The following is a 12,743-nucleotide window of genomic DNA, read 5'->3' on the forward strand; positions in this document are numbered from 1 at the left end:
GTATTAATTTTGCCCAAATACTAATTACAAGATTTTCTTTCACGAGCCTAACTGTTATTCTCCTGTTTAAAAACATTACAGAACTTAAAACGTGTTAACAAATGTGTTTCTGCAAGTTTCGCAGTGTAACAGAATGACATCACTCTCAGTTCCCTATAAAGAGACTTTGGTTCTGCTAAATACTAAAAGACGACTTTATTGCCTCATATACTACTCTTGACCACTTAATTAACTACCACAAAAGCTAATTAATTAGACAGCACAGTCTCTAATCATTCTGGAATTTGTTCTATTATGTTCAGCTGGAATATCCTCTTTCCTCAACAGACCCCCTAAAGTTTAGATGAAGCATTCTGGGTTTTTCATTCACATCTTTCCAGATACTTAGGATCAGGATGGGAATATTTTAGACTGATTTTATTACAGATTCTCCCTATTTAACTCTACCTTTAATACAACAGATGTTTCTGTGAATTTGGAAGGCTTCAGCCCCTTCCAGTGTTAGCATTCTGATTTTTTAATCTACTGGTCAAATTCACAAGCCATGCCATATTGTACAAATAGGAATTAAAGTGATTTTAAGGTCGTACATTTTATTTATAAAGGAGTGTCAATGGCCAGAAAAATAGTTACACAGTTTTTGTGAAGCAGTGGAATACAAAACCATGCATCCTGAAAAGAAAATAATATTAATAGCCTCAATCATTAAATTAGGACACAGTTGTATCTTTTAAATGTGGTTACAAATAAGCTCAAGCCTTAACTCTCCATGCATACAGCTGTTACAGCTTTTATAGAGACTTTGCACTGTTACTGTGTAAAATAGGACTCAGGAGCTGATCCAAAAACCCAACTGTATATGAACAGAGAAGGATTTAGAAACTTTTTGGGACAGGAATGACCTAACCTTGCCAAAAGCTCACTCTTAAGACGTAAAGAATTCCAGCGACCTAACTCAATGACTGTCTACTGCTGATGCATCGCAACATGGATATCTTGTGCACAGGAATTTCGTGAAGCACCTTCCCCAATAAACTCAAAAGATGTACCTCGAAAATTTCAAATTGCTTTGGCAACAAAATGCAGCTAGTCAGTAAAGCCAGCCCGTGTGTCATGATGGAATGAAAGTACCAATGAGAAACAAGCTGATGAATTGGTTTGACTAATCATTAAAACCCATCTAGTATAATCATTTTAGCTGATCTCGTTTAAGTCATTCCGTGAAGCTGCCAAAAGAGTTCAGGGACAGGTCGATCTTCTATTCGCATCATGCAAGGATCAGGCAGATAAAATCCGATCAGTTACCTGAGCATTCTTGCACTTATATGTAATTATTCCCTGTTGTTTTAAAGCTTCCATCTGGAGGAAAGAAATCCGTTCTGCTCCTGACCTTTTCAGACCTCATGCCACTGTACTTAGCTTTAACAGATGGATTCTACTGATCTGATATGAAGAAAGAAATTAAAGATTGAAAACATGAGAAGAGTGGAAAATATAGATTTATTAAAGCCTTGAATCATTGCTGACTGCAGGTCACTGGGTGAATCTTCACTGGATTCATGGGTCATTGATCAGGACTCGCAGTTTGTTCCTGCCCTAAACTGCAAATGAATTATGACGACTCTGTTAAGAAGGTGACGGGCACTACCTTCCCCTAACGTGCAAGTCGGTGAGAGCAGGAGGGGTTGCCAACACACACTGTATCTCCAAGGTCATGACTATTCCTAACAGACAGCCACAGTCGAAAATAAGTACCAGTTCTGAGCAATATTGAGATCTAGCTTGTGGAAGCAAGAGCAATTGCTCTGAGCAGCAAATATTTCTGCAGAAGAGCAGAGTTTTTCCTATTTGTGCAAGGCTTTTCTTCTTCTTGGTCAGACTGAGTACATAAAAAAAACTTTTTCACAGAGTCACATAGAAAGCATTTCGGTGAACAGAAATATTCTTCATCTGTGCAAAAACACACTGGAAAACTTAAAACAATAAGAAATAATGAAAGCACTTTTCAGAACAATACACTCATGAACCAGTTAATCATAAAGAAAGGAAAGAACTGAACTTTTGCAATGTCAATATTCAGCTTTGGTGTGCTATTTCAGCTTAAGGAGCAAACTGGTGAAGATACATTTCTGAATCTCACAAATGGAGAGGAAATTCAGAGCGAAACCTGATTCACTGTCCTTTGTTCAATTCACTTTGTCTACTTTATGAAGATCAACTACAAGGCACTACGCTTGGATTGATGGATGCTGCAGTTTAATATAACCGTATGTAGTCTGGAGTAGGCTACAGCAGTAGGAATTTCTGGGCACGTTCCCAGAACAGTAGAGTAGAAGAAATGTGTTTGTAGAGAAGGGTTGTCTTCCCCACATATCCATCATAAGATTCATGAATTATACATGTGTTTTAGGCTATTTGGTATGCTGCAATATGTAGATACAATAAAACAGAGAGACAAAGACAGATTACAATAACTTCAAAAAAATACCATTACCTTCATTGTGTTCTCCATTTTCTTACTGTTTTCTTCATTTGAACAACTTCTCATAACAGCTTTACCTTTACAGGAACTGCACTTTAAGATGTTAAAAATTTACATTTGATGTGTATTTTTTTTTCAATTTGTATTCTATCACACAAACAGATTTATTTTTTTTTTCATAGCGCAACAGAAACCAATTCCCTACTCTTTTAGACATACATGTGCTTCTGAAACCTACTGAGGATCTGTATATTACAAGGCAGAAGACATCAAGACAAAGTATATAGGAAAACAGAGGACAGAATGCAGAAAATTGTGATTTAATATTAGCAAATTGGTAATTGGTATTTTTGGTATTACCTGTGCACATTTGCATAATCATAATGCTCCCATTGGAACTATCTGGCAATACAGTCTTATTGACTTTCATTATTTCCCACCTTCCAAAAACAGTAAACAATTAAAAGGATTGGCTAAAATTCTTTTAGAATGTTTGGAATTAGTAATAAAGAAACAGCAAGCATTTTGCTTCATATTCTTTGACTCCAAGTATCAATGAAAAATCATATCAAAAGAAAAAAAAGACATCCTCTGGAAATTACCCAGTGGACTTGCTACCTAGCCAACAACTGCCCTGCGTGCCAAGTTCTTCTCATGCTAATATAATGAAATGTATTTCATTGTACAGTGCAGATCCAGAAAGAAGATCAGACAAGGTATTGAGTAACATGACTCATTATATTTTCCAGTTAAATTCTCTCCTGAAAAAAAAATGCATGTCCCAACATTACCTCTTTATTTCAATACTGATCTCTTTTGAGAGGCAGGAATACCATCTTAATAAACTACATAAGAAAACTTTTAAGACTCCCTACATGGATGTTGTGCTACTATAATAGTTGTCCCCACTGACAACAAATATTTAATAAAATACTTCAATTGTTCATGCTCTCATAAAGCATAACTGCTTGTCAGCTGTCAGGTCCAATTTTATACTGTTTCATAGCTACAATTTTGCTAAATACAACAGAAAGGTATTTGTTTTCTCCAGAGCTGAATTTCTTTGAGTTGCCTTTGACTTTTGGATCAGAGATAAGGGCAAAGAAAAAAAAATAAATAAAGTTTTACATCATTGACAAGAAAGGATGCAATTCCTTCCTGTTATAGTCTTCCTGTTTAAACAAGCAAAACTATCATTACGACTACAGCCATCAAGTGATATAAATTCTCTTATTGTTTCCTGTCCTTAATATCATTGAGTGTTATTAACCAGTTGGCTGTTACCATCCAAGTGCTACCTTTTTTCCTCAGCAGTGGTTTCATTCCATAGAAACCAAAAAAATTCCTGCATGTAGTGACTTTTATATAAGCAGGGACTAGCTCAATTCATCTACTTAAACTGAGAAGTCTGAAAAAGTCTGAAATATAGTAATAAGATCTGAAAAACAGAACATCAACTCAATATTAGGTTCATCCTGTCTCTATATACAAATATATAAACACTGTGCTATTAGTTGGTAAAGCATTTTAAAATCCTGAGTCATTTATACCATCGTCAGCAATGTGTTTATGCTTTCCAAATAAAGGGCTATTTTCTCAGTTAACATAAACTAGCATAACTCAGCTGAAGTCTAAGCGCTATTGATTAACCAAGTGAAGATACCCATTAAAAAAGCCAATTCCCCAATATGCTGATGATCTGATTTTACAGTTGTCAGATGTCAAGACACCTAGGACTGGCCAACTATCAAAAGCATGTGGCCACATGTGAAGATGGTCAGGGTGCTACTAAGAAACAGGTGAGGTCAAAGGGAAACCTTTATATTCTGTTTTTGTTATTGTTTTTAACAAAACACTGCTGTTAATACAGCAATGACAAAATAGGATTTTAAATATCTTCTAGGCTTTTTTTTCTGAAACATTTCACATTTTTAGGGTTATTAGGATGTTTTGATGGAAAACGTTAATATGTGTTAATAATAAAGAAGAGGTTTGCAACAGAGAAGTAGAAAGGATTTTATTTGTGGAAGGATCTGCATTTATTCCTCCGTATGTCTTTCTACATTTGGACTGCTCAGTGCCCGGTTTCTGGAACCAGTGCTGTTTCTGCACCAGTGCCTAAGGTTTATGTGGGGAGGGGAGGGAGAAGGGCTGCTAATGATCTCTCAGAGATAAATGAAATTGCTGATTTAGTCAAGCTCATTCTTGACCTTGACACAAGACGGGACAGGCAAAGGGAAGAGCTCAAAATAGAGCAAGTGAAAGAAGGGAAGATCAAACGAATGCCCAGGTCTGGCCAAGACCCCCCCTACATTCAGCTAACACCTGGCTGAGTTAGAAAACATGACCAGCCCAACCTTCCTGTTGGAGCCGATTGAAGCTGTCAGCTCCCGGCTTGTCACCCACTGCATCAGGAGGCCCCTGGGCTGCCACAAGAGCCCTAATTAGGCAGAAATGGCACTTCGGCAACTGACCCGCCAGGACCTTTGGCAAAGCATTTAACATCATTAGTTAACATTTTTATTAAAAAAAGTGTGAATGTAAATGAACAGCCAGTGCATTTCAATAGGGTTTGTCGGTGGCATTGCACGCCCCCCCACTCTCCCAACCACACACACACTTTTTTGCATGAATAGTTCACTTGTTTTCTCTAAAGGGGGATGGGGATGCAGAGAATGTTTTTCAAGGGAACTAGACGTGTTCAAAGCACAGGGAAGGTCTTAAACAATCAGGCACAAACTCTTGCCTTTTGGGGAGCGTGTTGGGGAGTGAACAAACAACTAAATGCGACCTTACCTGCAACGTGCCTAAAGGGACATCTGAAAGGGAAAGGATGCATAACCCATACCGGAATAAAGAGATGCACAATCACATATTCATCTGATTGCTCTAAGTACATTCCTTGTATATTTGCTCTTTTCTGTTACATATAACAATATAGGCACCTATCCAGTAAATTTGCAACACTTTGCTGGAGCTATCAAAAGCTACAGCAAAATAAAAGGATGAATGTCTAGGAATATACTGTCTTCTTGTTTCCTTATCATTTCTTTAAATTACTGCACTTTATCTTTGATAAAACATTATCAAAAATTACCACTCAGGCATATTAATGACCTACCTTAATTGAGCCACCACTGGCAGCAATCTGTATGTGGAAAGTTATTTATTCATACATATGAATATGCAGCCTTGAGAGAGTTTATTAGTATTTAATTTTTTCCTGCAGGTTCTTTAATGGAAGAGCTTCCATAACATATCAATTCTTGACCAAAATCCTGGCACTGTTTTTTGGAGATAAGGGGCACAAGAAAATGAAATAATCATAAACACACTTTTGAAGAAAGAAATAGACAGGATGTGGAAGGATGTCCAGTCCTCAGATATTTTATGCCTGTTTTCCATGAATATGCCACAATCCTTTATTTCCCTTAACCCATTAGACTCCTCCTTCCTCCAATGGAGGCTACAAAATATAGCACTGGGGCTGACTGCTTGGGCCAGATAAGGACTATATTACCTCTGGTTTTGGAATTTGTTCCCTCAGTCTGTAGTAGCCGTATGTTACCAGAAACAGTTGTAGTGGTAATGACTATTACTTGAACCTTCTAAATCAGATCAAAATAAACCAGATCTTTCTAATAAAGTACTTGGGATGAAGATTTTGGTTCAAATCCCAACTCATCAGACTTACTTTGCAGCCATTGGAAGGTTATCTTCTTTCTCAGTTTCACGTATTAGAAACTGAAATAGAAGCTTTTTCCTTTTCTCATGTGTTGGCATACTCCAAGGATCTGGTCCCTGAGCATTCCAAGCCATGTCAGTGCCATACCAGGAAAAATACATGGCTACGCACCTTTCTCCTGTACGTTCAGTTTGCTAAACAAGCCTGTCCCCATCCTCAACCCTGACCTGAGTACAAAAGAAGAAGCACTGCACTCCTACATACCACCTGACAGGGATAACCAGGAGATCATACCTCAGAGTACCTCAGATACCCCACAGATCTCCCGTACTGTGACTGAGACATAGCAAAGTTTGTATCCAAAATGCCAAAATAAAGTTATACCAGTACACGTGTACCCCACATCTGGACAATGCTGGTGGAGATGCAACCAATGCACACAGGCACAAGGTATATACATGAATATGCTCACACACATAAGAACTGTCCTTTTCCAGAATGAATAAAAAACCTTCCTTAGTAAATGCTTTAGGATCCACAGATTATTCCATATAAGTTCTTGCTGTGTCTGAACATAAACAAGTGCAATCATTCTCTTCTTAAACAAGTATGTGTAGGCTTCAAGGCCACTCTAGAAACATTAAACCAACATGGATTTCTAAATATAGATTTTTAAAGCACAAGACCAAGTCTTAAAATCCCTGTAGGAAGCCTGGTGTGATCTCTTGACCCACCTATAAGAGCAAGAGTGGCAACTTTGGCAGTATTCAAATCATCGCTTACCACTCTATTAGTGAAAACAAAATCTGTATCTTTCCTTCTAGAGCAGAAATAGGAAGGCATAAACATTAAAAACGTACTTGCTGACAATAATCAGACGGTGGCTTGCCTATCCCCACGATGCAGTTGTTCAGAGGTCATTTAGCTTAAAAGCAGTATTAGGCACAGGGAATAAATGCTCTTTAGGAAGTGTCGAAAAAGCTGAATTGTACAAGGCACAGAAAGTTGGTAACAGTAAGGTGTCTATATCTGACTCCTTTTCCCATCACATGACTGTTTTCCAGTCTAGTTCTCCAGTATGGCTTCTCTTCTCCCGCTGGAAACCAGAGGGGTGGCTGAAGGGAGAGAGAGATGACAGCTTATTGAAAAGCTCGTGCTCCCCGCCTAGTTTTGGCACATTTTCTGCAGGTGCCTCACACTGTAGCCACAATAGGCTCTGGAAGAGAGGATTCAGACCTGTCAACAGCTACAGGAGGCAACTCCACAGCTTTGTCTTACATGCTAAATTCATTGTCTGCTGTTCTGAACCCTGCAGCACAGGCACCCGTTAATGAGATGAGCCCCTTTTTCTCGGTTTGTTCCTCCCTCTGTTTCTCTTGCCTTTCTGTAATGATTTAACTTGATCGTATTGGTTCCTTTCTAGTGGAGATTGCTCCAACGATCAGATAAGATAATTGCCTGTAGAATACGGCTCGGCAACAACTATTACTTCTTTGGCTGAAAATGTCAGAGCAATTGAAAGCTCTTAGTGAAGTTCAAGAACAAGGAGGCAAAAAGAAGCAGCTCCTATATATGGATGTATCTGTGTGTATATATAGCAAGTTTACTGTGGCCAGCTCTCCTGGATGATCGTGCTTTACGAGCACCAATTTCTGCATATTTTATATTCCCATGACTTTTTAAAGAAGCTAAACTACAAACACACACAATTCACATAAAGATATTTTTTCTCATTTAGTTTGGATTTTCATGTCACTAATTTTACCTTTGGGAGATAATATTACTTAATTGCCTCTTTTGCCTTTTCCCCATTTCCTATTCCATTTCTTAAAAAACAAACTAACACAATTTCTTTTAATTCTTAAAATATTGTCTATATACAGAAGACGCTTAAGGAAAGCATAGAGTGGCATGAAAAAGTGGGTGCAGTTATTGGATAGTGCCATGAATTTAATCCCCTTCAAATTAGTCAGGCAAATTCTTCATTCTTTGGTGAGCAACTCTAAGATAGGCAGCTACATGATGGTTGTTTTACGCAGTATCACAAGATTACAAGCACACAAATTAATGTGACTGAAGATACCTGGAAAGAGCCAGGTTCTAATCTTGCAATGTAATTGAACCAGACTCACACTAGTTTAATTACATGAAGCAGAGAATAAAATGCACGGGAGGTTTATACATTAAGCATTTCAAAAACTGAACTACTATATTGGAACTAACGTTATAGTTAGGTTTTGTTATATACAACTCAGCTGATGAGCTGAGTGAATTATAGTGCAGGTATCCAATTAAACTAACCAGTGATTTGTAAAGTCCGCTATATAACTTATTCAGAATTACTTTGTTGGCTGATACAATGCTTTATAGCAAAGAGGTAAAGAGGATTGAACAGATGTCTGAAATACAGTTTCTTCCTGTTCTTTTTGCAAGTATTTTTGGAAAGTCAGTAATTACAACAGCTTCATTTTCTTTTCTTTTCATTTTTTTTTTTTTTTTTCAAATATACAGTCCCACAAGTTGCCAGAGAGAGTAGAATTTCTATCTAAAACTTCAACATCAAGAACTGTGACACAGGAAATTGAGAATAACTGATCTTCCTTTGTGTCTGAAGCTTAGGCTAGCAGACTGACTCTGGAGCCCTTGACAAAAAAACCTCACACTTCTAGAGAAAGCTGGAAGTGGTAATTGCTACTCATGCTTGTCCTGAAACAACATGGCCTTTGAATGAACTCCCATCACGGGGCGGGCTGGTGCAGTAGCTTCACAAACACTTCATGGCAGTCCTGAAAAATGACTGTGTGTAAGTAGGAAACACAAAAGAAAAGCTCTACTATCTTTTGACAAGTAGCCGGGGAATTTAAGATGTTCCTGTGCTCATTTCCTTGCCTGTTACAGTCTATGCTCACAGAATACAGGAGAATTAAAACATACAAAATTGTTAATTAAGAGCTGTGTTCTTTATTAAGATACTATGCTGCAAGCAGGCAGCAATTATTCTCAAATTAAAACCTAAAACCCTTTAATCTTATAGATCACATGCAAAAAACAACACAGTGCTTGGTATACGCAGGAGGTCAAGAGTAAATGATCTGATAGTCCTTTGTGGATTTAAGCTTGTAATAACCCAACTGCTAGGATTTCATTTAACTTTAAAATAGAATACTAGCATCAGGCACTTCTCAAAATAATTTCACTGCATTGAAACGCAGCCTGCGTTGCCAGAGATTGTGTGTGTTGGACTATTTCCCTCCCCATGAATGGAGCAAGTAACTGAGTACCAATTAACTGGCAAAGTCAGGAACCAGAAGCATTTATTACACGACACTGACAAATAGTTGTGCATGTTTTGCTCTCAGCCTGCTCAAGAGACTTCAACAGTTAACAACAAATATACCCTCTTTCTTTGCTGTGGAAAGTGGTGATTTTTATGATGGGTGTTTGGACACATTATGTATACTGATTGCTTTCTGGCTGAAGCCTGATGGGTTTTACATACTGTCCTTTTCATTGCTCTTGATACATTTCACAAAACGCACAGTTGCAGATGCAATATCTTTCTCCAGTTCTAGAGGGTTTTCTGTCAAACAATTCTATCAGTTCCTGCCCTCATGTTGCTTTCAGTAACTTTTTCTAAGAAACGGAGACTAGAAAACAGAAGTCCTGTATCACAGTTAAAGATAAAATAAATGAGTCTGTAATATTTTCTGGGGGTTACACACATGATTTTTAATAAATATACAAATCCTGATAGAAATCTAGAGCCTGAAAATGAACTCTATTCTTAAGCAGTGTTCCAGTTATGCACTATCAAGCCATAAACTTTCATACACTAGCATAATTAAATATGCTATGTCAATACACCATAATGCAATTTCCATTAGTGCAACTGATGCAAGACCTTACTGAAGTGTGTTCAGCACAGAGATGATTAAAGGACTGGTGCACCCTTCATATTAGTAGAAGTTGAACTTTTCAGCTTGAAGGCTCTCTCCTTATTTATCAATCTGTATAAATACCTGATGGGAGGTAATGAAGAGGAAAAAGCCAGCCTCCTTAGCACCCGCTGACACAACAAGAGGCAATGGGCACGAATTAAAAAATGGGACATTCAGTCTGAACACAAGAAAATGCTTTTTGCTGTGAGGGTGGTCAAACACCAGCACAGAAGCTCAGAGAGGCTGTATAGTCTCCCTGCTTTGAATAATCAAAACTCGACTGGACACAGTCCTGGGCTTACCCTGCTTGAGCAGGATGGTTGGAATAGATGGTCTCGGGAGGTCCTTCCAACCTAAGCAGTTGTGATTTTGTAATTTATGTCTCAGTAAAGCTTCAAGAAGGAAAGATCAAGTTTTGTGAAAGCTTGTTTAAGAGATGTTCCTTTCTGCTCTAGGGAATCTGAAATATTGAATCAAAAATCTGAATCAAAAATATTTTACTAAAGGAAGTCACATTCAGAAGTAAAGCACCTCCATATTTCTCCATGTATCATTCTTGAAAACTATTAACTCTTGAAGCAGAAAATGAAGGGAGGTTTTGCATTAGAAACAGCCACTATCTCTATGTCTGTATCAGCCACTGTTTAATTTTAGAAAATAGTAATATTTGAAATCTGAACTAAACCCCCCTGTGCAAATGCACCACGACAAAGTATTTCTCCAATCTTTTCCAAAACACTTCAAAACCACCAGACTGACCTCATGTTCATAGATCTACCTAACTTCAAGCTATTCTGTAAGAAATGCTATGGATTTACAAGTCTTGTTGACTTTTGAGGAAAGTCAGACATGTTCAAGCTCACTCAAAATCTGTGCTTTCAGACATGCCAAAGAACTATGTTTTAATATAATTCTAGCAATACACTAAGTTTGCAAAAACAGTATTTTGTGGATGAATACACTCTCAAATAGTAATGCAATTCAGTAGATCTGTTGTTCTTCAAAAGAAGGTATATTTCACTGTATCAGCAGGATGTCATTCAAACATATGGTTGAATATCTTACAAGGAACTGTGAATATTGCATATTCTTCTGAAGGCATATTCTCAAAAGCTTTTCAGTTTACATCTAAGTTTGTTTTTTTCTTTAAAGTGTAGGAGCAATATTTCTCTCACGCTTTTTACTAAACAAGTTTTGAAATGAAAAAACTATTAAAGGTAACAATGGAAATCATGGAAATAGAGGGAAATAGAGAGTTTTAGTACCACAATTCACACAGTATTTCTCTAGCCTCAAGGGGACTATTTAAATCTTGTTTATAGGAAAAAAAATCAGATTTCATCTGAGATCTGAGAATCTGGGGGTTTTGTGCAAAAATATCAGCAACAGGAGGCAAGTTTGCTACCAAAAAAAAATTTTGTATTACAGATACCAAAACTAGTGCAATGGTAATAATAAAGTCAGTTATAAATTCATGTAATCTTATGGGCTAATCCCAAAATGATAGTCAAGCTTTTGCTCCAGATGGTGCAATAGTGTTTGTGACATCCACTTTGAACTGCAATCTAGTTATGTGTCAAGCAGGAGAGTCCATTATTCACAGCATCAGTGCTGGGGAAAGAAGGTTAAAAGTTCAAGACATGCCCCAAGCGATTAGGGTTGTAAAAATCAGGAGATATACCATGGGGAAAAAAAATGCCATTCTTCCGTTTCTTCCATACTCAGTTTGTCCCAAAAAATGTGTTTAAGAAAAAAGTTACAGGACATAGGAAAGCCCCAATTCTGAACAGTAATGCAAAAATTACCTTTTTATTTGAACTCCTTAAATCCCTCTGCTACCAGCTTTGCTTTTCCTAGAAAGAAACAGAAAGGTTTCTCTTAAAATCCTTGAGTAAGTTACATGACTTGAGAACTCAATTAACCTTATTTCTCACTCATCACAACATTCACTTCAACTATTACACACGTCCAAATAACTCTGATTTCAAACTTTATTTTTTACGTATCCCACATATCAACAGATCATCTGCACCAATCCAGCTTCACTTCTTAGTCGTGTAAGCCTTTGATCAGTAACAGATAGTCAGTAGCAGATAAACTACAGATTACTTCCAACCATCCCCAAAGTTTCCGTACTTGGAACTGCAAGTACTGCTTCTCAAATGGTTGACCAAATTTCCAAATTTATTGCATTTCTAATCCAATATAACAGGTAAGAGGAAGACCCAAAGCCCAAAGTGTGAAACTAAAATAAATTCAGATTTAAAAAAAAAAAATGTTGGAAATGCTCTTTGGAAATTGAAAGATTTTAAATAAATAAATAAATAAATAAATAAATATGTTTTAATGCTCAGAACCTTTAAAAGGTATCAAATAACCTTTTCCCATCGCGGTATCTCATTTCAACAAACTGGGACCAGAAAATTAAAAAAGAGTAATTTCCTTCTAATATGTTGCTTTTTATGATTTCCATTATACCGCAGGTTCAAACTAGCACATCCAAGGAAACCATTCTGACCATAAAAAAGAGATGATGAAAAAGAATAAATTCCACTGATTTACGTAAAAGTTTTTCCCTAGAATCAATAACCCAGCATCAGAACTAGAAAACTTAGGTACATGTTCCTGCTTTTCTACC

The sequence above is a fragment of the Cygnus olor genome, chromosome 7, assembly GCF_009769625.2.
Source record: "Cygnus olor isolate bCygOlo1 chromosome 7, bCygOlo1.pri.v2, whole genome shotgun sequence".
Taxonomy (NCBI): Eukaryota; Metazoa; Chordata; class Aves; order Anseriformes; family Anatidae; genus Cygnus; species Cygnus olor.